The sequence below is a fragment of the Enhydra lutris genome, unplaced genomic scaffold (assembly GCF_002288905.1).
Source record: "Enhydra lutris kenyoni isolate GAN:26980312 unplaced genomic scaffold, ASM228890v2 scaffoldscaffold12, whole genome shotgun sequence".
Taxonomy (NCBI): Eukaryota; Metazoa; Chordata; class Mammalia; order Carnivora; family Mustelidae; genus Enhydra; species Enhydra lutris.
This window is the reverse complement of record NW_019154096.1, coordinates 36,695,892-36,717,957: the sequence shown is the minus strand read 5'-3', so window position 1 is coordinate 36,717,957 and position 22,066 is coordinate 36,695,892. Positions and strand designations below refer to the sequence as shown.

At 37.7% G+C, this 22,066-nt stretch overlaps 1 pseudogene; it reads right to left on the bottom strand.

Annotated features, from left to right (window-relative positions):
- Positions 1-17,545: 17,545 nt before the first annotated feature.
- Positions 17,546-17,929, bottom strand: LOC111144996 (annotated as a pseudogene).
- Positions 17,930-22,066: the final 4,137 nt, after the last annotated feature.

The following is a 22,066-nucleotide window of genomic DNA, read 5'->3' as shown; positions in this document are numbered from 1 at the left end:
GACAGATTTTTGGGTTCCATTTAAATGCCCACATCCCAAAGGGTGAATTTGATCCCATTTGGGGCCACAGTGGAGACCTTTAAAATAAGCATGACAGCGAAAAAAAAAAAAAAAAATCCAAACAAACAAAAAACAAAACAAAAACACAAAATCTCTTCTGATCAGTATTTGTTTAATTCGCTTCTACTACATGCAAGGTATTACACTACATACTTGAATGTTATTTGTCATCACTAAATAATTATATTATTACAATTATATACACTGCTGCAATAGATTCAGGATACTCAAAATTAACTGCTTGGTATTTGTCTGGGGTTTCAGTGAATGCTTCCCCTTTGACAGTATTGATTTGAAAGCTGAAGAATAATTAAGGCATTGTTAGCAAAGGGTGCGGGGGTGGTGAAGGCGTGTGTAGAGGAAGCACTTATACACAGGGCCCAAGACACAAAGAACTGTAGCCCTCTCAAATACTTGATTGCTAAAGCTAATTAGATTGGATCACGGAAAAAAAAAATCCAAAAGGACTTAGAATAATGCTAGGGAGATAAATGGATTCGATACTCTGGGCTCAATCACTTATGTTAATAATCTTGCACTGCAACCTGAGAGCACCAGGAAGGCACTGAAAGGCCACAAGCTTGGGACTCACCTAATCTGTAACACGTACCACGCTGGCTGGGATTGAGAGCCTGGAGTGAAAGGGGCAGGAGCAGACACGAAAACTGTGCTAAGGACACTTAATGCAGGAAAAGAGATGACAGTAGCTGGCAGGTAGGGTCGTAAAGGACAGAGGAAGAGCAGCAAAGTGCATTGAAAACTGTTTGAGGTATAGAATCACAAAGATTGGGAACTGGTATCTGTGAGGACTGAGATTTTAAGACTGACAAGTTTCCTGTTCCAATCCCCAGATCAACTAGATGAACAACCAGGTAGAAAATTCACTGAGAAGAAGGAACTTCAGCACTAGGAAGAAAATCATCTGTTTGGTTGTGAACTTTCATGCTGGTTAACCACAGATAAATGCTGATCTCATTATCTAGACATTAGACATCCCACTCATCTCATCTGGGAGACCTCTGGGACTGTTCACCACCATCTGAATCTTCTCAGTTGACAGCCCCTCAGTTGACTTCTATTCAGATTCCAGGTTATTTCCTGGATATAATTAAAACTAAAAATGTAGATTTAGAGGTAATTAGTACAGCTTAAGTTCAAGATTCTTAGTAGTACTAGAGAGGCATATTTAGCTCAGAGTTATATTCCCAGGAAAAAAGGACCTTCCACCTTTAAATTAGTAAACTCCTCAACCATAAATTCTCAGGTCAAACACTTTCAATCAAATAAACCTTTGGATCATTTTCTTCCCTCACTGCTGTTTGTTTGTTTATTTATTTATTTATTTATATTTCAGCTTTACTGAGATATAATGAACTAGTAGAACTGTAAGATAAATTGTACACTGTGGTGATCTGATACATGTACACATTACAGAAAGAGTCCCTCCATCTAGTTAATTTGCCCCTCTATCACCTTACATATTTATCTTGTTGGGTTTTGTTGAGAATATTTAAGTTCTACTATCTCAGCAAATCTCAATTATGCAATACAGCATTATCAACCATAATTACCATGTCTTATATTAGAACCTTAGCCTTTATTCATCTTATAGTTGGATGTTTGTACCCTTTTATCCCCACTCCAGTCCCTGGCAACCCCTTTTCTCTACCGCATCTATGAGTTTGCCTTTTTATCTTATTTCATCTCATTTGATCTTGTCTTGATTTCAAATATAAGTGATAGTATGTAGTATTTGTTTTTCTCTGCCTAGCTTATTACACTTAACAAAATGCCCTCAAGTTCCACCCTCGTTGTCGCAAATGGCAGTAGGTCCTTCTTTCACATGACTGAATAATATTCATATATATATATATATATATATATATGAATTCATATAGACACTTAAGTTGCCTCCATTTCTTGGTTATTGTGAATAATATTGCAATAAATATGAAGTGCAGATATCTCTTTGATATCCTGTTTTAATTTCCTTTAGATATATCCCTGGAAGTGGATGTATCATATGGTAGTTCTATTTTTCATTTTTTGAGGAACCTCCATGCTGTTTTCTGTAGAGGCTGAATGAATTTACACTCCCACCAGCATTACACAAGTGCTCTCTTTTCTCCACATCCACACCAACACTCATCATCTTTTGTTTTGCTTTTTATGATAGTCATTCTAACTGGTATAAGGTGATAGTTCATTGAGGCTTTTATTTGCATTTTCCTGATGATTAGTGATATTGATCACATTTCATATACCTGCTGGCCATTTGTATATCTTCTTTGGAGAAAGGTCTATTCAGTCTATTCAGTCTATTCATTTTTAAATGAGATTGTTTTTGTTTGTTTGTTTGTTTGGTTTTTGTTTTCTTTTCTTTTGCTTTTTTTGCTATTGAGTTACACAAGTCCTTTATATAATTTGGATATTAACTCCTTAGCATTTATATAAAAACAGCACGGATTTGGCTTAAAAATAGACACATAGACCAATAGAATAGAATAGAGAGTACAGAAATGAGTTCATACGTATATGCTCAATTAATTTACAACAAAAGTGCCAAGAACATACATTGGGGAAATGGTAGTCTTTTCAACAAATGGCATTGGGAAAACTGGATATTCAGAAAGCAAGAGAATAAAACTAGATCACTATCTTACACTATAAACATACACAAAAAAAACAACTAAAAATGGATTAAAGACTTGAATGTAAGACCTGAAACCAGAAAACTCCTAGAAGATAACATTATGAAGTAAGCTCCTTAACGTGGGTCTTGGCAATGATTTTTTTGATTTGACATCAAAAACAAAGGCAACAAAAGCAAAAATAAACAAGTGAGACTACATCAAACTAAAAAGTTTCTGCATAACAAAGGAAACCATCAACAAAATGAAAAGGTAGTCTACAGAATGGAAGAAAATATTTGCAAATCATATATTTGAAAAGGAGTTAACTTTCACTACCATTTAAAAGTTTTTCGTGATTTAAATTGCTCTAATCCTTGCAAAAGTATTTACTTTTACTTACTTTTAATATATGCTGCATTGTGAAAAGATTCAAAGGCATATATTTTTTCCAAAGGGAGCCTTCTACTCTCTCAAACTACATATCTGTCAAGTTGTGGGATATGTTCTCAATGATTTTTCTTTTAGAAAGAGACATTTCTACATACAATTTTGCACACAGGAAGCTGTCAACTACCAAACAAAGAGATTTTGCTATCGCTCACTTTTATACCATTTATCAATTATCTGATATTTGTAAAGAATATGTAAGACTCTCTGATGCCTTTGTTGACCTCTCAATGGTTATTTATGAACAGGGAGTAGTCAGTGGCAAAAAAGTCTTAAGTTCAAGACACTTGAGCTGTTGTCAGGTCAATGAAGGAAGAGTAAAATTCTTCAAGGGTTACATAGGGTTACAGGGGTGTATTCCTTTAAGAAGATTTATGTATAAAAAAAGACTAATTTACATCATAAATTAGATTAATAGTTGCTCAAATAATCAAAATCCAGGTATGAGTTCCTAAGACAGCTCAGGCTACCCTATTATTAGTATTAGTCAGCTCAGGCTACCCTAACAAAACACTATAGGCTAGGTAGCGAAAACAATAGGAATTATTTTCCAAAACCAGTATTATAGGTGTGCATGCATGTAGTAGAAATTATCATGTTCTCTTATCATTTACATTGGATTTAATAACATTTGTAAATATTAGGCCCACATCAAGAACTGACCAATTCCAGTATGGAGTGTTGTGAGCCTCCAAAAGAGGCAACAACATTTGATTACTAAGGTGGTTATTTAAAGTAGAAGTAAGAGTAAATTACTATCATAATTGAAATAATTTATTCATCAGAATCTAAAGAATTTAAGTTATGTGTAAGAAACTCTACATAGGGTAAGGATAGGGTGGTAGTGGTATAGAGGTACATACTTGGGTCTTTCTCAAAGAATTTTTTTTTTTTCTGCTAAACAATTTACACTCAGGAAGTCATAGATGGAGTCTATATCTAAAGTTGATATTCCTATAGAAACATTTTTTTTTTCAGGTGGGGAAACTAATAATGCCTTGACAGGGACTTCATCCCTGCCCTAATTCAATTCCAAGTCTAACTCAGAAGTGACTTAAATCCTATATTTGTAAAGAGTGTTTGGCTGTGTGTTTTCCCTTCTACACCAGAAGACTCTTACCTCTGAGATCACAAAATATTCTATGCATGTCCCCACCAAAGTACTTCTATTTATTTAACTGCCTGACACCTCCTGCCAGATAATGTCTTTGATGATAAAAACTGTATCTTATTGTTCTTTGCTATGGTGATAAGGGTCAAGATGTTGAGATAGTTCTTGGATTAGTCCCAACATATGTGATTTTCTGAACAGTGGAGTTCAAAATTGGCATGCATTTGATGCCATGAGCACAAGGTCAAAGGAGATAGAGATGCAAAGGACTGACTTCTCCATTGAGACAAGGGTTTAACACTAGCTAATTCAGCACCCTGGATAGTGCCATGGGGGCTTCTAATATTTGACATAAGCTTTCATCTGTAAATAGCCCACAATGAATGATCTTCTGAAGTTCCATAATTGGCAAGCATATGTTTATAATGAACTTTTTTCTAATGGTTCTTTGGATTTGTCTTCACCACTCTCCCCACCATGTTACATTACCAGCTTTTAGTAATATCTTCATCAGAAATGAAGTTCGGATCTTATTGCCCACTCCTTTAGGATAGCCACACCCTTGAAAGGATACAACTAATTGACAAAATGGTCTTTTACCTTTCATAGAACCTTTTTGCCCCCTTTATGAGCTTAGATATTGCTAATTTAGGAGTATAGACTTCATTCCTTAAAAGATATGAAATGGATAGGAAAAGACTATTTGGCAGAATTTCCATAATGCAGTTAGTCCATGAATGACCCCTTCTATATGTTTCACAGCAATGATAGTGCTTGTTATTTTAATCCTTTGTGCTGTTACACTTCTTTGGGGTTTCTGAATTTTTAAAGGAAATAACCCTAATTTTTTTTCTCACTTCAAAACATCTACTGTCTTTATAGATATTCCTCCCAGCTCCTTTCAGTTTCATAATACAGCTTTATTTCTGGTAAATAATAACTGAGACATAGTAAATATATCATTAGGTAAGCAACTTGAGCTGAAAATTGGCTATATTTTAAAAATGCTGATGTATGGGATTTGGAGGTCTTACCTTACCTGACAGATGGCAAAAGAAAATTAAAGAAAATAGTCACAGCATATCCCTTCCTCCACACTTCAGTGCTTTGTTAAATAAGAATAAACCTATTTAATTAATATTGATTTAACACTGACTGTCCTTGAGATATATTACCCTTTGACACATTTTTACCTTCAAAACTACCAAAATTGCAAAATGCGTAATAACAAAATTCAAATCCATTTTTAAGCTCAGAGTTATTGTGGTTTGTTATCACCAATTCCCAGCTACTCCAGGAAGAAGCTACGTGTCTTAGCAAGTGGCAATGTCTTTATTTATGACCTCCAGTGATTAGTTAGGTTTGCCAGACATTTCTCAGAGCATGGCCCAGGTCACCCAGGAGTAGGACTCTAGAGCAGGATAAAAGGTACTGCTAAATTTGGCTTAAGATCTTGGCATTTGTTAGAACATGACAACCTCACTTTGATAGAAATATTAGGTAGTTATTTTTTTCTAAGTAAATAATACAAAGGAGACATTTGTTTACCAGATAGAAGAGGAAACATTTATTACTCTTGACACCTTCTATCTGGTCATTTGAATAATGGGTAAATAACCAGAAACCCTTGTTTACCTATGGCTTTTTACTTGAAAATTTGCTTACTCAACTCTCACTCTTTTATTTCATCCAAACTTCAGAGTAGGCCTTGAGTACGGTCCCTTCTAATAAAGCCCCATCCTTCTGTGAGGGGAGATATATACATCATTAGATTCGGAAGTTCCTCTGAGATTCCCACCCCACTTTCAGTCTCAGAACAATAGGTCAATCATTCTACATATAAGTTATACTCAACTATCTTAAGTAATCACCACCCTCCTTTGTGTCATGGTGCATATCACAATATTTTTCCTAATGCTGACCCCCCCCCCCCACTAATAAGTGAATGACAAGAAAGGAGGCCAAATATCCACTGAACTTTTCAAGTAGACACTGATTGGAAAAGGAGACTGAAAGCACTCATTTTTGCTCTCACCACCATGGAAGTCATTTTCCCTTGGAAGTCTTCTGTCCAGATATGAGGAAAAGCGTTTGCAGTTTTCAGAACAGCATGATCAGAGGCTCTCTTCCTGGGGTAATGTGCAGCCAAAAGTTAGAGCCTTAGAAGTGAAAATCTCAGCTACCTTCTCTTTGAATTTTCTTCTACTTTTATCTCTGGTAATAATGGAATGGATTTGTAAATAACGACAGAAAACAGAAAAGCCTGGGACTAGGGCAAGCCATCATTCCATCTAGCTTAAAGGAAAATGCATGGTCACTCAGACTGGTGTGATATTCTTGGTAGGATTGAGGCTAAATGGTTGGGCATGAAAAGGGGTCAAGATAAAATCAGTTGACAGAACAAAATGATTCTGAGTTGAAGGACAAAAGTCAGGGCTGGTAAAAATGAGAAGGCCCTCTCTGGAGCAACTTGCACTAAAAGCATCAGGGATAGTTCCACTAATTGTTACTGCTGTGAGAATGGGATTTTATAGAAACTGGTGCCTTATTTTCCTTTTTGGTAGTTTTGCTCTTCTTCTCTGCTTTGTTCATAGGGTGAGCCATAGCCCCTTTCTCTTGGTCATAACCCTATTCTCCCTCTAGTCTTAGCATGTGTGGCTACAACTTATTTCCACACTCTCACGAAGTAAATTGTCACAGAGAATCAATGGTTTTGTTGTGTTGGGGGCAGAAAAATAATGTTAAATATGCCTCTTTCTGAAAAAACTGTAAATTACTGTAGCATCTGAAGAGTCATACTCCCATTCCATTCTCTACGACAGTTCACCTGTTTGGCGCCCTCCTCTAGGAACACAGGGATCCACACCTCAGGAAAGGCTTCTGCTAATGCAGAGATCACAAGGAAGGTTTTAGTGGAGTCTCCCACATGTGCATTGTCATTGTCTTCAATCCTAAAAAAGGTAATCGTTATAATTCCATATGTGGGTATCTTCTAGGAGTCCCTTGCGCACATACACCGTCCGTTCTGAAACCTCTGACTCTCCCCAAATCTTTCCAATAAAAAAAGGAAAAACTATGTTTGGAGAAAAAATAGAAATAATAAGTTATAACTGTTAACTACCATTATCAAGTAAATCACCTCAAGATATGTGTGCTTCCTTTTTTCTAGATGTTTGATATTATTTCTACAAATATAACATGTCACACTTGCAAAATTCACATTTGAAACGTCTGCGTAAAGGTGTGCCAACACCTTGTTTAATATTTCTATAAAAGAACAGAAAGAAGGAGCTACACCTTGACTCTGCCTCAAGTGAATCTTGGAGTTTTGACTTTACATCATTGCTGCCAATCATTTCTGCTCCGGAGGAAACTATTAAAGGAGTTAGAAAAATCCCACTGTTAAAACTTCCCATGGTTATAATCAAACTTTCCATTTGACTGCTCCTAAAAGATAAATACTTGAAACAAAAGAACCTTGCAACGTATAGGGAGAACTGAAACTGATGGGGGTTTTCAGAAATGGTAGTAATATTGGTTCGATTAGAAAATGCAAAGTGGGGGCACCTGGGTGGCTCAGTGGGTTAAGTCTCTGCCTTCAGCTCAGGTCATGATCTCAGGGTCCTGGGATCGAGCCCCGCATCGGGCTCTCTGCTCAGCGGTGAGCCTGCTTCTCCCTCTCTCTGCCTGCCTCTCTGCCTACTTGTGATCTCTCTCTCTCTCTCTGTCAAATAAATAAATAAAATCTTAAAAAAAAAAAAAAGAAAATGCAAAGTGAATTGTATGAATTCTTAACTAAACTCTAATCTCTTGCTCTCTTAAGACCTCCTCTTTGGTCATTGCATACAAAGAAAAATTAAACCAACACTAAAAATTGGAGCCATCCTGATTTTGGCAAATATCTAAAGCAAGAAATCAGTTCTAGGCCCGAAAAAACCATGGCCTTGGCGTTCTGGAACCCAAAGATGAACTTCACATTTCTCCACCGATTTGCCAATCTGCAAATATCTTAGCCTTCTGGGACTTTCTACATATACATTGTCATAATTTCCCCTTGTGTAACAAAAAAATAATGGTCCAGTAAGAGACACCTATATGTGAACAATGCTCAGATGAGCTCAAGCCTCTCCTGAGCATTCTGTTAACCATCCCTGTGTTCAGATTGATTTATGGGCTTCAGGTCCATCATTTCCTCACCATTAGCCATCATTAGACCATTATGACTCCCCATAGTCCCTCAGCTTACTGCTTCCAGGGAGGTGGTGTAATCTGGCCCAGCTGTGTTGAGCTCATTTTCACTACCACTAATTTTCTGACAGAATCTATGAGTAATATTACATTTCATGCTGTTCCAATAAAAACGTTTGCTCCTGACAGGGCTAGTAAAGAGCTGGATGGAGAAACTGTAGCGAGTCCCTAAGGGGGCAAAGGTGACTGAGGGACTTTGTCATGAGAAAAATCGAGTACCTGCCTAGGCTGACACAGCAGATCAAAACAAAGAAAAAAAGGAATGAGGTAATCAGGTCATGACCCAAAGACTTTTAGACATTTATTCATTTACCCAACAATATATTTTGAGCACCTACAATGTGCCAGACACTGTGCAAATAGAATTGACATGTCTGTTGGACACAAACCCTTGGAGCCAGAAGGTCTGGGATCTGCTCCATGTTTCCACTTTTCTGAGCTGTGCAACCTAATAAAAATTGCTTAACTTTGTGAGGTCCCTGGCTTCTAATCTTCTAATCTATATAACAGACATTTGTTTCCTAATATCTCCGTGTAATAATTTATGCAATATAATCTACATAATAATCATGTAGGTCTTAATTTATTGATAGAAATTCATGGAGAATGGCATTATAATTGGAGGCATTTGGAAAAACATTTTTTATATATGTATTGTGTGTGTGTATATATATGTATCCATAACTATAGAGAGAGAAGGAGAGAGGGAATGGACTCTTAAGAGGAGGATATTTTCCTATGCACACACTCATCTATTCACTGTAACAGAAAGGCAGGCCTTCACAGCATTCAGCTAACACATGTGTCACCTCTACATTGCCATACTCATGAACCAAACACAAAAGTCAGCTGGATACCAGGCAGAATAATGGAAGCACCCAGTTCTCTAGGGCATAATTTTAAGCCTTATGCTCAGGTGATATTGAGATATCAGGAAATGTGCCTGAAGTATTGCCTCCAGAAGAAGGCACTGTCAATCACAGAAATCTCTAAGACCATCCCATCAGTTTCTATTTACAGTCACTGAGAAAATCTGAATATGCTGATGCTTCACTGAGGTAACATTCCCTATCTCTACATTAGCCTCCAATATGTTGTAACTGCTGCTCTGAGGCTTTGAATTCCATTTATATGAAAATTGCTGGAAACTTAGATAAAGTAACCATGGTGCTTACTTAGTATATTCCATACAGGTTGCCCTGCATTCCTTTTTAGACCCCATTAGCTGTGTCTCAAGGTAGAAATGGGATGCCTAGACCTCTAATTCCTCAATCCTCAAATGATCACCATGAGGGAATCTACTCTCAGTAACTACCTAGAATACACACCATGAAATGCCCTCTGACCAGGGCTCTGTTTCCAAGTGCCCAATCTGTTCTCCCATCATGGTTCTAGAACTATATGACCTTAGCTGCCTCTAGTTCATGTCCTGGCCAAAAAGCTCTCCAAGGAGTTTGCTTAATGCTCCCTTTTCCCTGAACCCCACTCTGGTTATTTCTTGATGTTGGTTGTGGGTTCCTCTTGAGAGGGACCCAGGCCCATTTCTTAGGACCAAAGAATATCCTTGATAAAGAGTAAATCAAAAACATTTGCAGAATGAGTTGATCTAAAAATTAAGAGAGGAATAGTGGAGCCACCTTCCACCAAAGCCCCTCTGTGGGCTCAAGAACTCCATCTTGTTCCTGAGACCATGTTAGAACTCTCTTAAGAATGAAGGCTAAAAGATGGATGAAATACAATGAAGACTGAAGGGCAAAATGGGTGAAGGTGGTCAAATGTACGAATTCCAGTTATAACATAAACAAGTCCTAGGAATGTTAGTACGGTGTGGTGGCTATAGTTAACAATACTTCATTGTATATTGGAAAGTTGTTAAAAGAGTATATCATCAAAGTTCTCATCATAAGAAAAAAATGTTTGTAACTATGTGTGGTGATGGATGTTAGCTAAACTTATGAGGTAATCATTTTGCAATATATACATATATCAAATTACTATGTTGTATACCAAAAATATACAATGTCATATGTCAGCTATACCTCAATTAAAAAAAAAAAAAGAACAAAGATTGCAGGTGATGGTATTTTGAGTATCCACTTAAAATTTCCTACTAATATTATCCATCTACCTGTGTCTCACCTCAGTCTCACACTCTTGCAAAGGAGCAGACTAATGAGATAATGATCCTTTCTCCCCAGGGGATAATTAGAATTTAAAACTAAGACAATTCAGATTGCTTTGGAATGCTCCTTGTAGGGCAGGAGGTCTGTGAACAGTATTTTTGGTAACAGGCCCACCTGCTGGGCCATCACAGCTGGTATGGCTAGAGGGGTCCATCTCAACTTCTGAGGGCAAGTAAAGCCAAGGTAGAATTGCTTACATATTACCTTGTTCTGCCCAATACTCCTTCCACCCTGTTCTGTACTTCCAATACACACATCCCTGTTTTCCTGACAAGATTCACATGGTTTTAAAAAAATCTACAGAGAGGGGCATCTGGGTGGCTCAGTGGGTTAAAGCCTCTCCCTTCGGCTCAGGTCATAATCCCAAAGTCCTGGGATCAAGCCCAACATCAGGCTGTCTGCTCAGCAGGGAGCCTGCTTCCCCATCTCTCTCTGCCTGCCTCTCTGCCTACTTGTGATCTCTGTCTGTCAAATAAATAAATAAATAAAATCTACAAAGATTTTATGAAGTTCAGGAATGTTCCCTCTATCCCTATACTTTGAAGCATTTTAATCAGGAATGGATGCTGGATTTTGTCAAATGCTTTTTCTGCATCAATTGAGAGGACCATGTGGTTCTTCTCTCTTCTCTTATTGATTTGTTCTATCACATTGATTGATTTGTGAATATTGAACCATCCTTGTAACAGGAATGAATCCCACCTGGTCATGGTGGATAATCTTTTTAATGTGCTGTTGGACCCTATTTGCTAGGATCTTGTTGAGAATCTTAGCATCCATATTCATCAGGGATATTGGTCTGAAATTCTCCTTTTTGGTGAAGGAGAATCAGGGGAGAATTGGGGATCAGGGTAATGCTGGCTTCATAAAAAGAGTCTGGAAGTTTTCCTTCTGTTTCAATTTTTTGAAACAGCTTCAGGAGAATAGGCGTTATTTCTTCTTTGTAAGTTTGGTAGAATTCCCCAGGGAATCCGTCAGGTCCTGGGCTCTTGTTTTTGGGGAGGTTTTTGATCACTGCTTCAATCTTGTTACTAGATATCAGTCTATTCAGGTTTTCAATTTCTTCCTGGTTCAATTTTGGGAGTTTATAGATTTCCAGGAATGCATCCATTTCATCTAGGTTGCTTAACTTGTTGGCATATAATTGTTGATAATAACTCCTGATGATTGTTTTACTTCCTTGGTGTTAGTTGTGATCTCTCCCTTTTCATTCATAATTTTATTAATTTGAGCTTTCTCTCTTTTCTTTTGGATTAGTGTGGCCAATGGTTTATTGATCTTATTGATTCTTTTAAAAAACCACCTTCTAGTTTCATTGATACATTCTACTGTATCTCTAGTTTCTACCTCATTGATCTCTGCTCTAATATTGATTAGTTCCCTTCTTATGTGTGGAGTTGGTTTAATTTGTTGTTGTTTCTCCAGTTCTTTAAGGTGTAGAGACAGCTGGTGTATTCCGAATTTTTCAATTTTTTTGAGGGAGGCTTGGATGGCTATGTATTTCCCCCTTAGGACCGCCTTTGCTGTATCCCATAGGTTTTGGACCGAAGTGTCTTCATTCTCATTGGTTTCCATGAATTGTTTCAGTTCTTCTTTGATCTCCTGGTTGATCCAAGCATTCTTAAGCAGGGTGGTCTTTAACTTCCAGGTGTTTGAGTTCCTTCAAAACTTTTCCTTGTGATTGAGCTCCAGTTTCAAATCATTGTGATCTGAGGATATGCAGGGAATAATCTCAGCTTCAAAGTATAGGGATAGAGGAAACATTCCTGAACTTCATAAAATCTATCTATGAAAGACTCACAGCAAATATCATCCTCGATGGGAAAAAGCTCACAGCCTTCCCGTTGAGATCAGGAACACGACAAGGATGCCCACTCTCACCACTCTTATTCAACATAGTATTAGAAGTCCTAGCAACAGCAATCAGACAACAAAGGCAAATAAAAGGTATCCAAATTGGCAATGAAGAAGTCAAACTCTCTTCGCAGATGACATGATACTTTATATGGAAAACCCAAAAGACTCCACCCCTAAACTACTAGAACTCATACAGCAATTCAGTAACGTGGCAGGATACAAAGTCAATGTACAGAAATCAGTGGCTTTCTTAGACACTAACAATGAAAATACAGAAAGGGAAATTAGAGAATCAATTCCATTTACTATAGCACCAAGAACCATAAGATACCTGAGAATAAACCTAACCAAAGAGGTAAAGGATCTGTACTCGAGGAACTATAGAACACTCATGAAAGAAACTGAAGAAGACACAAAAAGATGGAAGACCATCCATGCTCTTGGATCGGAAGAATAAACATTGTTAAAATGTCTATACTGCCTAGAGCAATCTATACTTTTAATGCCATTCCGATCAAAATTCCACTGGTATTTTTCAAAGAGCTGAAGCAAATAATCCTAAAATTTGTATGTAATCAGAAGAGACCCCGAATTGCTAAGGAAATATTGAAAAACAAAAATAAAACTCGTGGCATCACGTTACCTGATTTCAAGCTTTACTACAAAGCTGTGATCACCAAGACGGCATGGTACTGGCACAAAAACAGACACATAGACCAGTGGAACAGAGTAGAGAGCCCAGATATGGACCCTCAACTCTATGGTCAAATAATCTTCGACAAAACAGGAAAAAATATACCGTGGAAAAAACAGTCTCTTCAATAAATGGTGCTGGGAAAATTGGGCAGCTATATGTAGAAGAATGAAACTCGACCATTCTCTTACACCGTACACAAAGATAAACTCAAAATGGATAAAAGACCTCAACGTGAGACAGGAATCCATCAGAATCCTAGAGGAGAACATAGGCAATAATCTCTTCGATATCAGCCACAGCAACTTCTTTCAAGATATGTCTTCAAAGGCAAAGGAAACAAAAGCGAAAATGAACTTTTGGGACTTCATCAAGATCAAAAGCTTCTGCACAGCAACGGAAACAGTCAACAAAACAAAGAGGCAACCCACGGAATAGGAGAAGATATTTGCAAATGACAGTACAGACAAAAGATTGATATCCAGGATCTATAAAGAACTTCTCAAACTCAACACACACAAAACAGATAATCATATCAAAAAATGGGCAGAAGATATGAACAGAGATTTCTCCAATGAAGACATACAAATGGCTATCAGACACATGAAAAAATGTTCATCATCACTAGCCATCAGGGAGATTCAAATTAAAACCACATTGAGATACCACCTTACACCAGTTAGAATGGCCAAAATTAGGAAGACAGGAAACAATGTGTGTTGGAGAGGATGTGGAGAAAGGGGAACCCTCTTACACGGTTGGTGGGAATGCAAGTTGGTGCAGCCACTTTGGAGAACAGTGTGGAGATTCCTTAAGAAATTAAAAATAGAGCTTCCCTATGACCCTGCAATTGCACTACTGGGTATTTACCCCAAAGATACAGATGTAGTGAAAAGAAGGGCCATCTGTACCCCAATGTTTATAGCAGCAATGGCCACAGTCACCAAACTGTGGAAAGAACCAAGATGCCCTTCAACAGAAAAATGGATAAGGAAGATGTGGTCCATATACACTATGGAGTATTATGCCTCCATCAGAAAAGATGAATACCCAACTTTTGTAGCAACATGGACAGGACTGGAAGAGATTATGCTGAGTGAATTAAGTCAAGCAGAGAGAGTCAATTATCATATGGTTTCACTTATTTGTGGAGCATAACAAATAACATGGAGGACATAGGGAGATGGAGAGGAGATGGGAGTTAAGGGAAATTGGAAGGGGGAGATGAAACATGAGAGACTATGGACTCTGAAAAACAATCTGAGGGTTTTGAAGGGCCAGGGGTTGGGAGGTTGGGGGAGTTAGGTGGTGGGTATTAAGGAGGGCACGTATTGTATGGAACACTGGGTGTGGTGCAAAAACAATGAATTCTGTTATGCTGAAAAGAAATTTTAAAAAATCTACAAAGAAATAGTCTGAATTTGCTGAGTTCTTGCTTGATCATGATTTGTCGTTATTAACTTCTTCCCATGATTAAGCACTGTACACTCACCTCTCAGCCCTCCAGCCCTCCCAGTAGCACCCCAGCACCCCCAGATCTGCCAGTTCCTTCCATTTCTCCAGGCCTACAGTGACCTCAACAGCACATACAAGGTGTGCCAGTCTTTCCTGGGAACCAGTAATGACGTGGATTCTCAATTTCCTTGATTTCATGACCTCATTATGCCAGTGTGATGTTCTTCATGGCTATAATATTGACCAAGAGAGAGTGTTTATGAAAGAAATGATCACTTTAAACCTCCCTTTTATGCTCATTCCCTACATGTTGGTGAGGACAAAAGAATAAGCTAATTATTATCTAGTCAGGAATGAAACCCCATAGACAAAGAACAAAGCTTTAGTTAGCCAACAGACTGCTTGCCAACATTGATTTATGGCAATGCCTCTCTAAGTTTTTGTTTGCATAAAAATTATCTGGGGAGGGGTACTGGGGTGGCTCAGTTGGTTGAATGTCCAACTCTTGGTATCGGCTCAGGTCATGATCTCAGGGTCATCAGATCAAGCCTTGCATCCTACTCTGTGCTGGGCTTGGAACTTGCTTGGGATTCTCTCTTTCTCTCCTTCTGCCCCAACCCCATGCTAGCTCTCTCTTTCTCTCTCTCTCTCTCTCTCTCTCTCTATCTCAGAAAAAAAAATTAATCTGGGGATTTTCTTAAAAATGATGAGTCTATACTCTCAGAATTTCTGAGTTTTGATGGCCCCTGAACAGGGGTATATCAGGAATTTCTGAAGGACATGATCTGTGGACAACACTTTATAACATATTAGATTACAGTTAGGGGGAAAGTTTGACTTTATGATTTCCTATTCAACTGATACTGGTTTGGGGTTCTCTTCTTTTGTACTGCCTTTATGTGGTATTGGTATTGGGGTAATATTACCTTCATAAAATATATGGGGAAGTATTCTCTCTTTTTCTATTTTATGGGATAGAGTATGTAGTATTGGTGTTAACGATCTTTTAAATATTTACTAAAATTTTCCAGTGAAGATATCTAGCACTACAGATTTCTTTGGGGGGAACTTAAAACTCAATTCCATTGGGGCGTCTGGGTGGCTCAGTCAGTTAAACATCAAATTCTTGGTTTCAGCTCAGGTCATGATCTTGTGGTGGTGGGATCAAGCCCTGCATTGGGTGTCTGGGCTTGGTGATGATTGCAGAGTTTGCTTCAGATTCTTTCTCCCTTCCCCTCTGTTTTTCCCACATCCCTGCTTATTTGCACACTCTTTCTCCTGCTCAAATAAATAAATACTTAAAAAAAATTCAATTCCCTTAATAGTCATAGGATTATTCAAATTATCTATTTCATATTGGGTGAAATGTGGACATTTGTGTTTTCCTAAGAATTGGTCTATTTCATTTTAAGTTACCACATTAAGGCATGTAAGTTGTTCATGGTATGCCTGTATATGTTAGTTTTCTATGACTCTGTGGCAAATTACCACAAACTCGTTTGCTTGAAACAACAGAGATTGATTTTTTTCATACTTCTGGAGAAAATTAATTCAACACCAGTTTCACTTGACCAAAATAAATTCTCACCTGGCCCATGTTCTGACAGTTCTAGGGAATAATCCATTCCTTGTCTTCTAGCTTCTGATGACATTCCCTGACATGAGGCCGCATCACTCCCTCCCCGCCTGTGGTCACATTATCTACTCCTCTTCTGTGTGTATCCAATCTCCCTCAGCTCCTCTCTTTAATAAAATACATGCAACGGCATTTAGGGCCCATCTGGATAATCCAAGATAATTCTCCTTCTCAATCATTAATTTAATCACATCTGCAAAGAACTTTTCCCCAAATAAGGTAATATTTACAGGTCCTAGGGATGAGGACATCATATTTTTGAGGCTACCATTCATCCCACCACACCTTATTATCCTTTTGATACCTCCATGGTCTGTAATAATATCCCTTGTTTCATCCTTGATATTGGTAATTTGTTTCTTTTTTCTCTCAATTGTTCAATCTGTCTCTGTCAGTCAGACATGTTTGTCAATTGTATTCAGTTTTTCAAAGAACCAGCTCTTTGTTTTATCTACTATTTTCAATTTCATTGATTTATCCCTCTACACTATTTTTCCTTCTTATTACTTGCTTTAGGTTTATTTTCCTACTCTTTTTTCTAGGTTCTTGAGATGAGAATTTCAATTATTAATTAGAGATTTCCTATTTTCTTATATGTGCATCCAGTGTTATAAAGTTCGCTCTCATTATTGCTTTATCTGTATTTTTGTAAGTTTTGTACTTTTGTTTTCATAGTTCGATATACTTTTCAATTTTCTTTGAGATGTCCTCTTTGATCCGTTGAGTATTTAAAAGTTTGTTTTTTAGTTTCCAAATACTTGGTAATGTTCCCTTTATCTTTCTGACATTGATTTCTAGTTTGATTCTACTGTAGTCAAGAAGCACACTCTGTATGATTTCAATTCTTTTCAATTTGCTGAGGTTTGTTTGATGGCCAATGACAATTCTACCTTGTATGTATTCCAGGAACACTTGGGAGAATGTATAATCGGTTGTTGTTGAGTGTAGTGTTCAATGACTGTCAGTTAGATCCTATTGTTAACAATGTCATTGAGTTCTTCTAACCCTTGCTGATACTCTGTTTTATTAATTGTTGAGAGAAGGATACTGAAGTCTCCAACTGTAACTGTGGATTTGGTTGTTTCTACTTTCAGTTCTACCTTGCTTCACAGAATTTGCTGTTCTATAGCTTGGTGTATAATATTTAAGACTATTATGTCTCTTGGTATATTGACACGTCATTTTATTTATTTTTTTCAGTTTTATACCTTTACTTGACAATCACCAATTAGTTCTGATCACAGTAACTGTCCGTAGATTTTTTTAAGTGGTGACAGATACATAGGTAACCAATGTACAGGGCTTGTTTGGTGAATCCTCATCCTCAGTACCTTTCCTGGACAACTGCACACAGAAATGGTATGGAGCATTCCTTATTCCTTTGTCCCAGGCAGCTCTGTTCAGCCTGGTATCAATGCACCCGTCTGAAGTTCCCATCTCCTTCATGACAAATTTCTAGATCTCTTTAAGAGCTCAAGGGGCACACTTCTAGAAACTCACCCCATGCATGTACTTGCAAATATTAACAGTGTGTTCTCTTTTTACTACCTCATTGGTGGCAGAATGGCCCTTCTCACCATGCTTCTTTATGGAAGCCATTCTGCCAGGCCCTGGTTGGAAAGAAAGAAGGCACATCATTTTATAATGCCCTTCACAGTCTCTGGTAATTTTCTTTGCCTTGAACTGTACTTTATCTGGTATAATATAGCCACTCCTGCTTTCTTTTGATTTGTTTGTATGATATATCCTTTTCCATCCTCCTATTTTCAACCTGCCTATGTCACAATATTTGAAGTGAGCTTCTTGTAGACAGTATATGGTTGAGTCATGTTTTTAATCCACTGTGCAAAATTATATTTTAATTGGTGTATTCAAATAATTTGCATTTAATGTAATTATTGCTTTATTGGGACTTAAGTCTACTGTTTTATTTTTGTTTTATATTGTCTCTACTTTTCATGTCTGTTTTCTTCTGTGGTCACCTGAACATTTTTAGAGTTCTATTTTGATTTGTCTGTAGTGGGTTTGAGTGTATATTTTGTTCAGTTTCTTTTAGTGATATTCTAGGTAATACTAGTATTACTAATATTACTCTAGTACATATATATGTGGAGATATATACATATATGGGTGTATGTATATATACATATATATGTATATGTGTGTGTGTGTGAGTGAGTGTGTATGTGTATATATATATATATATTTGGATGAGTGGCTATTGAACCCAAGTTCTAACTGCTCAGTCTCCTTCCTGGGTTGCCTTCCCTTCTTATGTGTTGGCTCAATGGATCTTGTCATTGGAGTTTTAGCTAAGCTGTGATAGTCCTCCCACGCATTCCCTCACACACAACATTGAGCAACACTTCTTTATAGAGGATTGCACACATCTCTCCCTTAGATGTTCCACTTCTTTACAATTTGAAGCATTTTTTAAAAAATTTATTTATTTATTTGAGAGAGAGAGAGAGGGAGAGAGAACACAAGAAATGGAGAGAGGGAGAAGCAGGCTCCCTGTTGAGCAGGGAGCCAATGTGGGGCTTGATCCCAGGAGCCTAGAATCATGACCTGAGCCAAAGGCAGATCCTTAACCAACTAAGCCACCCAGGCACCCCCAATTTGAAGCATTTTAATTTTAGTTCCTTCATGAATCTGATTCCATCAGATTTGACATTTTTGTAGGAACCAGTCTCACTCCCCAGTGAAAGGAAAGTCTCCTTATTTTGAGGTTGTGATTAACTTGCTGTCTCCTTAGGAGTCCCCTCAGCTCTTTTCTTCTGCATTTGCCTCTGACTTACCAAACTGAAAAGAACTACAAGTAAGCCACAATTGCATACATATTAACTTGGGTAACCCTGAAGTAAAAATAGAACCATAATGCTTGACTAATTCTGGCGAGTCAATAAATGGAAAGCCAGGTAGGAAGTAAAGTGGGAGAATGTGAGAGCTGGTGGTTTAGAGGGAAAAGAGGTTTCAGGTGACATATGAATTCTAGAAATGCAACTCAGTGTACAGAGGGATTGCTTCAAATCATGTTAGAGGTCATTTCATTTCTAAACCAATACCTTTTCACAATTTGACTATTCATCTTGACTTGAGCATAGACAATATTTGGAAAGGCAAATTTCAGAGGAATGTGATTTAATTGTTCGTCAGATTAGGCCAGTCTCCAAAATGTCATTTGCTGCTCTCTCCTGCCAACTAGAGCTAGTTTCATACTCAGAGGACTTTAATATCAGGGCCCAGGAAGATTGGCACCTCCCAAGATCTGAAGTGACTCGAAGGGGATTTTCTCCTGGACACATAAACTTCATTAGGTAACCTGCCTCTCTGTAGCTCTCAAATACAGATACCATGTGGGGTATTTGCCTTTCTGCTTCTTTTCACCTCGGCCTCAATGAAAATCAAAGCAATAAATAAATAAAGGTTTGCATCGAATTTCAACAACATTTCTAGAGAAATCTTTGAGAGTTTATTTGACACTGGCTGTGTTTATAAAATAGGCTGTTTGCGTTTTCTTTTCTTTCTTTCTTTTTTTTTTTCCTTCTCCTGTTCAGTTTCCAGGTAATCTTAGATTTAAGCATTGGTTTAGGGACCTAACACCACCTCTGCTCTTCATGTATAAATCACAGCCATAGGATCCCTCACCCTTCTGTTCCTCCTGCCTTGTAATGAGCTAAGAATGGGAAACAGATGTAATTTTGAGACTCTTTCATGCTGTGACACTTCAACTGAAAATGACAGCCAGAAAAAGGTTGTGTTCTGATCATAATAAATGTGTTATAGAAGGAAGGTGAAGCTACAGTCTCATGTATTGTCTGTGAAGTATATGACATAAGTTTTCTCTACAATTATTTGCCTTCATTTTAATGTTTCTCTTTCATTAGCTCTCCTGGGCAAAGAAAGCTGGAACACTTAAAGCCAAGTTAATGCAAAATGTTTAAGCAATGTTGCTAGGAGCCAGTGTCCTGAGGATATTGACGGAGTCATTACCACCGAGTATTCCTCTGGCTCTGATGCAGCAGATTTGACTTTGAGCATTTATAAGAAGCAAATTTTGGATATGACCCCTTCTACCTGATAGGCTAGAGGCCAAGAGTTATAGTACTAGCCTTGTAATAAAGTAAACTAGAGTAAATGTAAACATGTTAACATATGAATAAAAGAGCAAGAGAGATGATAGATAGATAGACAGACAGGCTGAAGTTAGATCCAATATATTCAAGTAACAAGTATATTGTCAGTAGGCTCAAATCTTGCAGAGTATGCAAAATACAGGGCCATAGTGATAAATAAATAATGAAAGATTGAGCTAAATTTGCAGACCTAAAAACAGGTAAGTTTTCATGCTTATCTCGACCAGTTTAGCAAGAACCCATGGAAGAGTTTCAGGATTTGCTTGCAAGAATTGTAATAGCAGGGAGGATGTGTTTGGATAAGCTGCCAAGTCAGAGGAATGTTACATAAATTCATTTATGAGATGTCAAAGGGTTGGGTTGAATTGTGGTTTAAGAGACATGCAGGATTAGGTAAAGATCAAACTATGGATTGTGAAGGTACAGGACTCAGTGGTTATCCAAACAATATGGTTAAAAATTTTTGAAAAACAAAGAGGTTACTTTATGTCAGAAGATGCTTTTGAGACAGAGCTTATCTATCTCATGCCAATTAGTATGCCTAAGTCTGGCTATGTCCAGAGCCCATCCTTCATGGAATGAAGGCACAGAAAGCCTAGGCTCTGGTTTACTGAGTTATCTGTGTTCTGACAAGCCTAGCTGGACTTGTTTAGAAGACCAGGATCAGAATCTAGGACTCCCCAAATGCAGGGAGTAAGCATTTGTGTATCATTCAAGTCATTCATGGCCAGTTCAGAATCTTTTAGAAGCACAATGGTGAAGACAAAGGACTCTGGGTCCAAAGTCTAGATTCTAATCTCATTTCTGTGATTATCAGATGTGTGCCCTTGGACAAATCATTCCACATGTATGTCTCAATATCTGAACCTAGGAAATGTGGAGTTTGTTCTATATTAGGATTTCATAAACAGTCTTCCAAAAACTATTTGTTCAGTGGCCTGTGATAGATCACACTCAAAGATAGCCACAATTCCTTCCTCCATTCCATGTGCCCTTTTGTGGTGTGAGTGTCTGTTCTCCCATCAAGTGTGGACATTAATTCATGTGTCCCTTGAATATTGCCTGGCTTTGTGACTTGCTTTGTTCAATATGATACAGCAGATGTAATGTTGTTTGACTCAAAGTCTAGGCCTTTAGAAGCCTTGTAGTTTCTGTTGTTTGTTCTATTAGAACACTTCCCTGAGCCCACTTTGTAGGGAAGACTTGAGGGGGATTAAAAAAAAACCACTTGGAGGGCCAGGCCATCTTGTACATGCCAACACAGAAATCCACAGAACTGTGAAAGATAACCCATCATTTTAATGAAGCCACTAAATTTTGGGGGGACTACGATGCAGCAGTAGATAACTGAAGTGGTATTCAACAGAAATGTGATTTTTACTATCAAATAAGTTTGGGTGAAGATCAACTTAACAATGTCAATAGGTTTCTCAAACTGGAGTGTCAGAGCTTTGAATATGCTAACATTGATTTAAAATGCCAAATTATGAAAGAGATTTGTATGCTGTGTCTGCCAGACTTATTTAATCACAGAATATTGTTTTTCCTAGAAATTTGTTTAATCACTTGGGAATCAGTTTGAGAAACGCTGATGTAGTTGAATTCC